This window comes from Nerophis ophidion, linkage group LG05 (assembly GCF_033978795.1).
Source record: "Nerophis ophidion isolate RoL-2023_Sa linkage group LG05, RoL_Noph_v1.0, whole genome shotgun sequence".
Taxonomy (NCBI): Eukaryota; Metazoa; Chordata; class Actinopteri; order Syngnathiformes; family Syngnathidae; genus Nerophis; species Nerophis ophidion.
Genome location: NC_084615.1, coordinates 37609605 through 37621921, shown reverse-complemented (window position 1 = coordinate 37621921; position 12317 = coordinate 37609605).

The following is a 12317-nucleotide window of genomic DNA, read 5'->3' as shown; positions in this document are numbered from 1 at the left end:
CTTACCCCTCCACTTTGTCGTCCATGATAAAAGTAATGTTGAATATTTTATCAAAAAAACTTTGCTTTGTGTATCATAGCTTGGACTGGAATAAAAGTAAACTTAAACGGGAACTGCATTTATGGAGCAAAAAGTGCCTACAATACTCGATTTACATATCGTGACTTGAATATTAACTAAGTATTAGTTATTTTGGTTTTATAAGTGCCAACACAGACGATCCATTTATAGCGGCAACGTGATAGCGTATGTGCCTATGTTTACATCATCGAGTTGTCAGCTGCTTCCTCGGTTCCCTGCTCGTGAAAGTTTATTGAAGATCATAAATCATGCCCCTCACCTGAATAGTTGGAGGACGAGGATGTAATTAGATAAGTTGGTACACTATGACAGCCAATCTAGACCTGAAAATGGCGAAAACAACACAAAAGGACCCTGAGTTCCACCCCCCTTTTCTTCGCGAGGATTATGAATAATTTTTCATTTTAAATTGGAATATAACAAGCCAACAGTCAGTCAGCATCCTAATGAGAGCAGACCTTCGTACAGTAAATTATGTTTTAATATGTATGTTGACTCTCATGAAGTCTGCAGTGAGTACAAATCAGTGTTGAGGTGGCAAATAAAAGTGAACTTTGTTATGCGGTTTTTGAAATGAATGTGCCGCAAATGCTTAAAATGATCAAAATATAAAAATATTAAATGTTTTTATAAATGTGTCTGTTACTACATAACATAAATACTTACAGCTTGTATATAAACCCTTGATGGAAGTGTTTGGATGTTTTTTGAGGGCTTTTATAGGCAGAATGGAGCGACTCCCATAGGCTCGTTTGTAAGCTGACTTTTGAGCGCATTCACTTAAAATGAATGTATTTAAAGGGGAACATTATCACCAGACCTATGTAAGCGTCAATATATACCTTGATGTTGCAGAAAAAAGACCATATATTTTTTTTAACCGATTTCCGAACTCTAAATGAATGAATTTTGGCGAATTAAACGTCTTTCTGTTTATCGCTCTCGGCGCGATGACGTCAGAACGTGACGTCACCTAGGTAATAAAGCCGCCATTTTCATTTTCTCAAACAAATTACAAACACCGGCTCTCAGCTCTGATATTTTCCGTTTTTTTCGACTATTTTCTAGAACCTTGGAGACATCATGCCTCGTCGGTGTGTTGTTGGAGGGTGTAACAACACTAACAGGGAGGGAAACAAGTTCCCTAAAGATGTGAATGTGGCAAGAAATTGGACACAATTCGTTCAAAATACGATGGTGTGGGAAAAGCCGACGAAATGGTCAGTTGTTTGTTCCGCACACTTTGCAGACAAAACCTATGCTACTACAGAGATGGCAAGATTGTGTGGATACCCTGCGACACTCAAAGCAGATGCCTTTCCAACGATAAAGGCAAAGAAATCTACCGCCAGACCCCCATTGAATACCAGAGTGTCTGCACATTTTACCGGCGATGCTAAGGCAGACATGGCACAGAGATGTATGGATAACCTGCAGATGCATTTCCAATGATAAAGTCAACTAAATCACAAAGGTGAGTTTTGTTGATGTTGTTGACTTACAGTATATGCTAATCAGACATATTTGGTCGCGGCATGACTGCCAGCTAATCGATGCTAACATGCTATTTAGGCTAGCTATATGTAAATTTGAAATTATATTTACATCCAGCGTTTCCTTCCACCCACATTTAATGCCAAACAAACACTTACCAATCGACGGATTTAAGTTGATCCAGTGTCACAAGATGCGAAACTTCCGATCATTGGTCTGCACATGGCCGAATAGCATCAATAGCTATTCGCTCAATAGCTTCAGTTTCTTCTTCAATTTCGTTTTCGCTATCTGCCTCCAAACTCCAACCATCCGTTTCAATACATTCGTAATCTGTTGAAACGCTTAAGCCGCTGAAATCCGAGTCTGAATCCGAGCTAATGACGCTATGTCTTGCTGTGGTATCCGCCATTGTTTGTTTGTATTGGCAGCACTGGATGACGTCACAGGAAAATGAACAGTGGCTTCGAGAGAGCGAAAAAAAGGCACTTTAAAGCTTTTTTTAGGGATATTCTGGGACGGGTAATATTTTGAAAAAAAATTCAAAAAATAAAATAAGCCACTGGGAACTGATTTTTATTGGTTTTAACCCTTTTGAAATTGTGATAATGTTCCACTTTAAAAAAGAAAAACATATGTGTTCTTGTCTTACATAAGGACTGTGAATGATAGGCAAAATTGAAAAAACAGGTGCAGTTTTCCTTCAATAAGATCATACTTTTTCTTGGTTGTACTTTACTTAGCTGAACAAAAACTCTGACAAACTGAGGACATGCACGAAGCCACATCGCCAACTACTTGCCTGCCATGTATATCACGGCTTGTTAAATCGTTTTTTTGGAAGAACCGCATGACTTGGGATCATTATGATCAATGTTGGTGTTGGAATGTCCAAAGATATCCAAGAAAAAACGTTCTTATATTTACTTGGTCATTGTCATCTAATAATATCCTCAGTATGATCATCTAGTCAAATATCTTTTTGCAAACTTCCCATCAGTTCTAACCCTAACTTTGCTCAGTGGCCTTTGCTGACCACGATCCACCTTGAGGAGTACTCTCAGTGGTGTAAGCCCCCACTAAACTCTTCCAAACCAACTAATGAGATTCGCTGACGTGCCGTGCTGCGTAAGCCACACTGCAGCACTCTCGCTCTCTTGCTGTGTGAGTGAGCAAATACGTTCACGCCGCTTTGTCCAATGTGTGGAAACGGTTTCTTAATAAAAAGCTCGCTCACAGCCCTCCATTGCTGTTGCTCTTTTGCAGAGCAGTCATTAGCAACAGAGAGTACATCTGTGGCTCTGTTTCCTGTATTGACTCGCGGTCAAAGATGTGGAGACCTTATTGATACCTTATATGTTTGTCAAATGAGATCTCGGCTTGAAATGATATCTGTTTGTTCAGGCCCGCCTACATCAGGATGTAGAACAAAACAGGAAATCTGTATTTGCTAAAATAGCGGTGCAGCAGATTGAGCTTATAGTTACTTTAAAGTCTCAAAAACATAACCTGATCTAATGCAGCCCACCATGTCAAGTCTGAGAATAATGGACTTTGTCTAACCAGGCTAAAGGGCATCTTTCCTTACAAAGGTCAACTGCTCAAAGGAGCTACAGCGCCATCTGCTGGAGACCTACTCTTAACCCATTGCATTGCAGACTGCCCTCTTGGTGACGCTGTTTTTCTGCAGCAGCCTTTAGTTCATATTCGTTAATGTTGTTTTAATTAAACATGAGCGCATGTGTTTGCACAGCTGTGCCTGCTAGACAGCATTCGGTGTCCTTGAGTGCAGCAAATTATAATCTAGTTGGTAAGAATGTACCTCATGTTCAAAGATTGTTTACATGTGACTCAGAGTCATGATACAGGCCTTTGTTTTTCAAAAAGTGCTGACATGTTGGTCTGGAAGGCAGGTTGCTTTTTTGTGACTCATCCCAACCTCTTTGCATCAATTATTTACCACTTATTTTCTTTCCTTTTGTTGTTTTTTTGTTTTTAGACAAGATCATATTATTTTGTCGGCATAGCAACAGCACCCAGTTTCTATTTAGTGGTCACTCTTAAATCTAAACACAATCCAATTTTATAATTGGAAATAATTGGATTACAAATAATCCAAAAATGGATAGCTTGGTTTGAGGATAGCTAACTAGCTGGATGGATTATAAATGGGTAGACCAAAACTCACTAGATCGATGGACGAGAGCTATACTTAGATGGGTTGACTGTGTGGTGACAGCTAGATATATGGCTGAAGACTTGACTGATTGGTGTGACTGTCGCGTATAAACTTTCATCATTTTGAATTCTTAAGTGACTGTGGCAAGTGTAGAAAGAAGTTTACCCTTGCAAAACTTAAAAATGGGAATGTAGTCTGGTCTAACTTTTTCTTATGACATTCCAATGAAAGCATGATGCTATCAGCTGTATGATGACGTATCACATGATTGTGGTCCGAACTTGAGGTTTTGTGCTGCTTTAGAGGCGTATACTTTGGTCAAAGTCAGATGGTATTTTGTTGACCTTGCTTTGAATCACTAAATACTTTTTATAATTTTTTTTACACATGCATGATTATTATTATTATTATTATTATTTTTAATCTAGCTATAGAATATGCAACAGCATACAACTGTCCTCTTTAGCAAAAAGCTACACCAATGGCCCCCAAACTGCGGCTCACGGGCTCGATCTAGCCCGCCAGTGTCCACAATCCGACCCGTGTATCTTCCCAAGTTCAAAAAAATAGTTATTGTTTTTTTTCTTATATCTGTCCTGTCCAGCCACTCAGGCAAATCATATTGTTGAGGTAGATGCCCATATCTGTCAGGTATGCTCTTTGTAGTTGAGGGTTGTGACCTCAAGAGACAGAGGACAGCAGGCAGCGTACCAGTAAAGAATATTTAATGTGAAAAATACTAAACAAAAATAGAGTGCACACTGGTCATTGCACAAAAAAGCAAAGGGAAAGCTTTGCATTAAAAATAGTGCGTCAGAGTGAGCTTTACAACTATAAGTGTAACAAAAAACAAAAATCTCAAAGTACCACCAACCGAGTTCGTAATCTCAGCATCCATAGACACTAGCTATGTGCACATGGACACATTTAATCGGATCAAAAGCCTAACCGTACTAAAAATGCTTCATGTAAACGCGCCATTTGAAATATTCTGACCCGAGCACACACGTTCGGATCAAAATTTAATTCCGCTTGAGACGGCTGATTTATGCCGAAAATCATTAGAATTGTAGCGCCTGAAAAGACATCTTCCGAAATTCGGGCTAAAATTATATGTACTGCGCATGTCTTTGATGTCACCTATACTTTGATGGTGGAGTGCGGACTAAATTAGATAGTCTCGGAATGAAGCAATTGTCTTGCTGCTGTCTCCCCCGTGTTATATTCTGTTGAGTTTGTTGTTTTAAAACATTACTAGCAAAAACAAAAGCATGGTCTGGAGCAGGGGTCGGGAACCTTTTTGGCTGAGAGAGCCAAGAATACAAATATTTTAAAATGTATTTCCGTAAGAGCCATATAATTATTTTTTTTAACACTGAACACAACTAAACGTGTGCATTTTTAAGTAAGACCAACATTTCTAGAGTATAACAGGTATCTTATTCTTTGTCATAACATTGTTATTCTGAAACTAACTGTGGAGGGGGCGTGGCCTGCGGGCCTGCAGCGAAGCAGGGAGTTGCCAGGACCGGCCTCGAAATCAGCGACAGGTGCGTAGATGGCCCACCTGGGCCTTGTTATCTAATCGACTGTCGCTCTGTTATAAGCAGCAGCCAGGAGGAGAGACGGGGTTGGGGCTGGAGCCAGAGTGTGAGCGAGAACGAAAGAGAAAAAGACAATTGCTGGAAAGCAACTAAGAGACTTATTGAAAAAAAACAAAAACAATATTGTAACCCTTAAACAGGCTCTCATGTCAGTGCTTGGTGGTCTGAGGAACCCCCAGGAGGGCAAGCCCCACACTAACCAATAATAAATAAGTAACTTCTTACTATAAACGCAACTTCTTGAACAGGAACGGTACAAAAAAACGGATGGATGGATTAAAAATGCAAGAGAATTTTTTATATTTTGAACAATATTTTTAACCCTGTGATTACAAGTGGAATTATTCATTACTTATCGTGTTAAGCAATGTCAGCTTAGATTTATCCGAGAGCCAGATGCAGTCATCAAAAGAGCCACATCTGGCTCGCGAGCCTTAGGTTCCCTACCCCTGGTCTGGAGTGTCATGACTTGGTGTAACAATGAAATAATACCTAAGGAGCTGTTTTATCCACAACAATACAGCTACTCCAACCGCTAACTGCTCGCCTCAAACACATACAAAGTTGTAACATGAGGACGCGCCACAACCCGTACATAACCACAACAATAAAAGCACAGAAAAGCTCCATTTCAAAAAGAGAGGCAAAGCAAAAGTAGAGAACGGAAAAAAAAATCCACTGCTTCTTCAAAAGATAGCGCCATAGCACAAATAAAATCACACATTCCGTTTGTTAGGTTCTGCGCATATCTAAGTATTCCGATTTAAGGTGTGATGCATGAAAATGCACATTATAATCAGATAATTTTTTTCAGGGTCCATGTACACAGTAAAATTCTAATCCGAATGATGATAACTTTTATTAAAATGTTGTCCATGTACACATGGCTACTGATCCCACAACCAACAACTATGGGGGACTGGTTTGAATAACCCTCTATTGCTCATTAACACCAGGTGAGATAATCAATACAAACAACTCGCAGGTGAGGAGGGAAGCGCTTAGAAGCAGAGTAAAGCTACTGCAACAGACTACAAACATAACAGGAAGTGGAAATAAACTTAGAGCGCAAAACAAGAAGTGAAGCCAAAAACCCAGGAAAAACACCCAAGAACGAATCAAAGAACGGCGTGACCTACAGGTCTAAACGATACCCCCCAAGGCGGCGTCTGTGGCCCAATTCGAATAGCTGGAGGCAGCGATGGCGAATGTAGACCCACTGAAGTAGTTGGTGGCGTCTGCTGACTCACTGAAGTAACTGGTGGCGTCAGACCCACTGGAGTAGCCAGTGTTGAAACCGGGGCAATATTTGCTTGAGCGGGCCTCGAAGCTGGAGCGAGCTTGGTTTGAGCAGACTTTGAAGTAGGAGCAAGCTTGGCTGCTGGCGGTGTTGTCACAAGAAGTGGATCCTCCAGCTCCATCAGCACCCTCCGGTACAAATTGTCTATCCACGCTACGCTGTGCTTCTGCGCAGGGTCATTTGTTGGTTGGAGAGTTGGAACAAGAAGTGGATCTGAAGACAAAGCTGATGGCGCCCCCGCTGGTGAAGAGGCGGACCTCAGTGGAAGGAGCTGTGCCACACCAGTCGCACAGCTGCCAGTCTTAGTCCCCCCCTCAAGGAGCAGATTCCGGGCGCTGTCTCGAGCTCAAGGGATGAACTTTTGACGGTTGACCCATGACGTCAGCGAAGGCAGGGAAACAGGAAATGTAGGAAATTGAGTCTTGGGGAGCTGGGAATCCAAAATGGACAGGGATTCAGATTTTATAATCTGAAAAGTCACTGTAGGCCTCATGGAGAGTGTTACAACTATAAGTGTAACAAAAAGAAGAATATCAACCAACTTTATCATCCATAGACAATGATCCCACAACTAAGGGAGACTGATTTAAATAGCCCTATGGTGCTCATTAACACCAGGTGAGATAATCAATACAAACAACCCGCAGGTGAGGAGGGAAGCGCTCAGAAACTACTGCAACAAAATACAAAAAAAACCAGGAAGTGAAATCCAAATAAGAGCGCAGAACAGGAAGTGAAACCAAAAACAAAGGAAAAACACCCAAAAATTGAACAAAGAATAGTTGTAACAATATCCACTGGAGATTTTTACTTTACAAAAGATAAGTGTGGGATACTTATTGTTGCTTTATTTGTATTTGACTTTATTAAATATTTCCCCATTCACCCCATCCATTTTCTACCGCTTGTCCCTCTCTGGGTTACGGGGATGCTGGAGCCTATCCCAGCTGAATATATTTAGTGTTTGGCACAGCCGGACCGGGGCAGGAAGGAAATAGATATACAGATAGTCCGGCCCCCATCTAAATTCTTTTAACCCAACGTGGGCCCGGGGTCAAAAAGTTTGGGGACCCTTGAGCTACACTAAAGTAGCCAACTTTGTTTTGACATCCCGCCAATGATTAATGTTCACAAAGGATGCAAAAGTGGAAACAAATGCCTAGGAGTCGGCGTCTGTTCGTGTGTGTGTGTTTACATTTTGGGGGTTGTAATCTCTTTTTAGATATTGTTTTACGTGCCACAGATTTGTGCGAAAAGGGAGTACAGTTAATTGAAACGTTCATTCCTGGCCTTATGTCGTGTGTGTTATCAAAATTATTTATCAGACGGCATTCTTTGCCGTTGTATCATAAATAATTGCTGCAAGTTTATAATCACAGACTCTTCCTGTTTAGGGCGCCGTCCTGAAAGATATGTGTGTGTATGTACAGTGCATCCAGATGGACTATGTAATCACTCGTATACATGCTAAACTGTTCAGTTTATTTATCTAATTGACTCTTTTATATAGCACGTTTAGAAACAACGCCAGTTTGCCAAAGTTCTGGACAAACATAAGAAACTATTTAAAACAAAAAATGGTCAGACAAACTAGCCAAAGTTACATTCAAGGCAGACAATGCAACAATGCAATGCAACATCACAGCAGTGTTGCAACATTCCTCACACATTTCCTCTTGGCAGATTTGGCAAAATTCGACCATGGGAACGCTAGAATTTGAGAATTGAGCTCAGCAGCTGGTCGTTATTTGGCCCAATCCTTCTTTTTTGTTTGCGCCAATAAATCAATCTTGCAATCTTATGCTATTTTTCTAATCCATCCTTTCAATACAACTCATGTACAGGAGATGTTAATGTAAGATGACCTCATAGGTGAGTTATTTTTGACAAATTATTTGGCACACCTGCACAATCTAATGAAATCTATTGCTGGTAAAAAAAAATTAAAAAAAAAAACTTTTGTAGTTTTACACTAAATCAACTTAAAGCTTGATAATTTCAAAAGATATATGTATATTTTAATTATTTTTGTGAAATTGGGGGAATCATATGAAAATAATTAAAATATCACTCGGATATACGAGATTTTTTTCTATCTTACAACAAGAAACATATTTCATAAGTTACTAGTAAAAATAAAGTTGCCTCCTGATTGTTATATGGCTGCAGGGGCGGTTCTAGGCAGGCTTATCTGAGGGGGCAGTCAGAAATGTGAAGGGGGCATCATGTGTACACATCATGCTCCAGCACTTTTTTTTCTGTGCTTATAGTATGGATGCTTTCTTCATTGAAATGGGTCTTTAGCTATGTGTCCAACCCCAACCTGGAGTAGTGGATAGCACTTTGTCAGGCCTCTACCTTCAGACCTGTCCAACTTGGGTGTCCCACCTGAAGACTAAGCTCCTGCTGGTATAGCTCTTACGGTCACTGAGGCACGCAAACCCCCTGACCACAATAATGTGGCAATCCCTCAGGGGGGAAACTGAAAAATAAAAATAAAAATAAATGAATAAAATAAAATAAAACATCCTTCATCCAGATTTTATAAACCAACAACATAACATTTATCGTAACTGGATGGCCTAACTCTCAAATACATTTTGACCCAAAGTATCAATCAATCAATCAATGTTTACTTATATAGCCCTAAATCACTAGTGTCTCAAAGGGCTGCACAAACCACCACGACATCCTCGGTAGGCCCACATAAGGGCAAGGAAAACTCACACCCAGTGGGACATCGGTGACAATAATGATCCAGTGGGACGTCTGTGACAATAATGATTATGAGAACCTTAGAGAGGAGGAAAGCAATGGATGTCGAGCGGGTCTAACATGATACTGTGAAAGTTCAATCCACAATGGATCCAACATAGTCGCGAGAGTCCAGTCCAAAGCGGGTCCAACTCAGCAGCGAGAGTCCCGTTCACAGCGGAGCCAGCAGGAAACCATCCCAAGCGGAGGCGGATCAGCAGCGCAGAGATGTCGAGGCGGATCAGCAGCGCAGAGATGTCCCCAGCCGATACACAGGCAAGCAGTACATGGCCACCGGATCGGACCGGACCCCCTCCACAGGGGAGAGTGGGACATAGAAGAAAAAGAAAAGAAACAGCAGATCAACTGGTCTAAAAAGGGAGTCTATTTAAAGGCTACAGTATACAAATGAGTTTTAAGGTGAGACTTAAATGCTTCTACTGAGGTGGCATCTCGAACTGTTACCGGGAGGGCATTCCAGAGTACTGGAGCCCGAACGGAAAACGCTCTATAGCCCGCAGACTTTTTTTGGGCTTTGGGAATCACTAACAAGCCGGAGTCCTTTGAACGCAGATTTCTTGCCGGGACATATGGTACAATACAATCGGCAAGATAGGATGGAGCTAGACCGTGTAGTATTTTATACGTAAGTAGTAAAACCTTAAAGTCACATCTTAAGTGCACAGGAAGCCAGTGCAGGTGAGCCAGTACAGGCGTAATGTGATCAAACTTTCTTGTTCTTGTCAAAAGTCTAGCAGCCGCATTTTGTACCAACTGTAATCTTTTAATGCTAGACATGGGGAGACCCGAAAATAATACGTTACAGTAGTCGAGGCGAGACGTAACAAACGCATGGATAATGATCTCAGCGTCTTTAGTGGACAGAATGGAGCGAATTTTAGCGATATTACGGAGATGAAAGAAGGCCGTTTTAGTAACGCTTTTAATGTGTGCCTCAAAGGAGAGAGTTGGGTCGAAGATAATACCCAGATTCTTTACCGTGTCGCCTTGTTTAATTGTTTGGTTGTCAAATGTTAGAGTTGTATTATTAAATAGAGGTCGGTGTCTAGCAGGACCGATAATCAGCATTTCCGTTTTTTTGGCGTTGAGTTGCAAAAAGTTAGCGGACATCCATTGTTTAATTTCATTAAGACACGCCTCCAGCTGACTACAATCCGGCGTGTTGGTCAGCTTTAGGGGCATGTAGAGTTGGGTGTCATCAGCATAACAGTGAAAGCTAACACCGTATTTGCGTATGATGTCACCTAGCGGCAGCATGTAGATGCTGAAGAGTGCAGGGCCAAGGACCGAACCCTGGGGAACTCCACACGTTACCTTAACGTAGTCCGAGGTCACATTGTTATGGGAGACACACTGCATCCTATCAGTAAGATAAGAGTTAAACCAAGACAGGGCTAAGTCTGACATACCAATTCGTGTTTTGATACGTTCTAATAAAATATTATGATCGACGGTATCGAAAGCAGCGCTAAGATCGAGGAGCAGCAACATAGATGACGCATCAGAATCCATCGTTAGCAATAGATCATTAGTCATTTTTGCGAGGGCTGTCTCCGTCGGATTTGCCCTGAAACCGGATTGAAAGGTTTCACATAGATTGTTAGACGCTAAGTGTTCATTTAACTGCTCCGCAACAATTTTTTCGAGGATTTTTGAAATAAAGGGAAGGTGAGACACCGGTCGGTAGTTTACCATGAGGTCAGGATCGAGGTTAGGTCTTTTAAGAAGAGGATGAATAACCGCTTTTTTGAATGCTAGGGGAACAGTGCCCGAGGAAAGTGATAAGTTTATAATATTTAGCACTGATGGACCTAATAATACAAAGAGCTCCTTGATCAGTTTCCCTGGAAGAGGGTCAAGTAAACATGTTGTTTGTTTTATTCCATTTACACGTTGTAACAATTCCTCTAATGTTATTTCCTCAAAACGAGAGAAACTATTTTGGAGGGCAGTATCCGCCGTATATACAATCGTGTCAGTGTTAATAGAACCCCGTTGTAGCTGGGACGCATTGTCTTTAATCTCCTTTCTAATGACTTCAATTTTCTTACTAAAGAATTGCATAAAGTCATCAGCTGAGTGGGTGGAGCTACTGGAAGGAGTCCCTTGTTGGGTTAGCGATGCTACCGTACTAAACAAAAATTTAGGATCGTTTTTATTGCGGTGGATGAGATTTGAGTAATAATTAGCTTTAGCTAAGGTAAGCATGCGTTTATAAGTTATTAAACCATCACTAAATGCTTGATGGTGCACCTCAAGTTTAGTCGTGCGCCATTTGCGTTCCAGCTTTCTGCATAATAATTTCTGAGCTCTAGTTTCTTCTGTAAACCACGGGGTGCGCTTTTTTGGAGCCTTTTTTAACTTTAGCGGTGCTATGTTATCAATGGTTTCGCGCAGGGCGTCGTTAAAGTTGTTAGTGAGGTTATCAATAGAGCCCACATACTTTGGGAATGGTGCCATTACCGAGGGCAGTAGGTCAGCAAGAGCTGTCGTTGTGGCCGTATTAATGTTGCGGCTGCTATAGCAGTTATTATTATTATTAGTTTGACGAACATGCGTCTGAACCTCGAATTTTATAAGGTAATGATCGGACAATACTTTAGTATACGGGAGTATCGTAACTTTGGAAGCGGTGATACCCTTGACAAGCACTAGGTCTATCGTATTACCGTTGCGATGCGTGGGTTCATTTATTATTTGTGTGAGACCACAGCTATCAATTATAGTCTGGAGCGCTACGCACGGTGGGTCCGATGGGGTATTCATATGGATATTAAAGTCCCCCATTATGATTATATTATCGGCGTGTGTCACTAGATCAGCAACGAACTCTGAGAATTCATTGATAAAGTCCGAACAGGGCCCTGGGGGGCGGTAGATAACG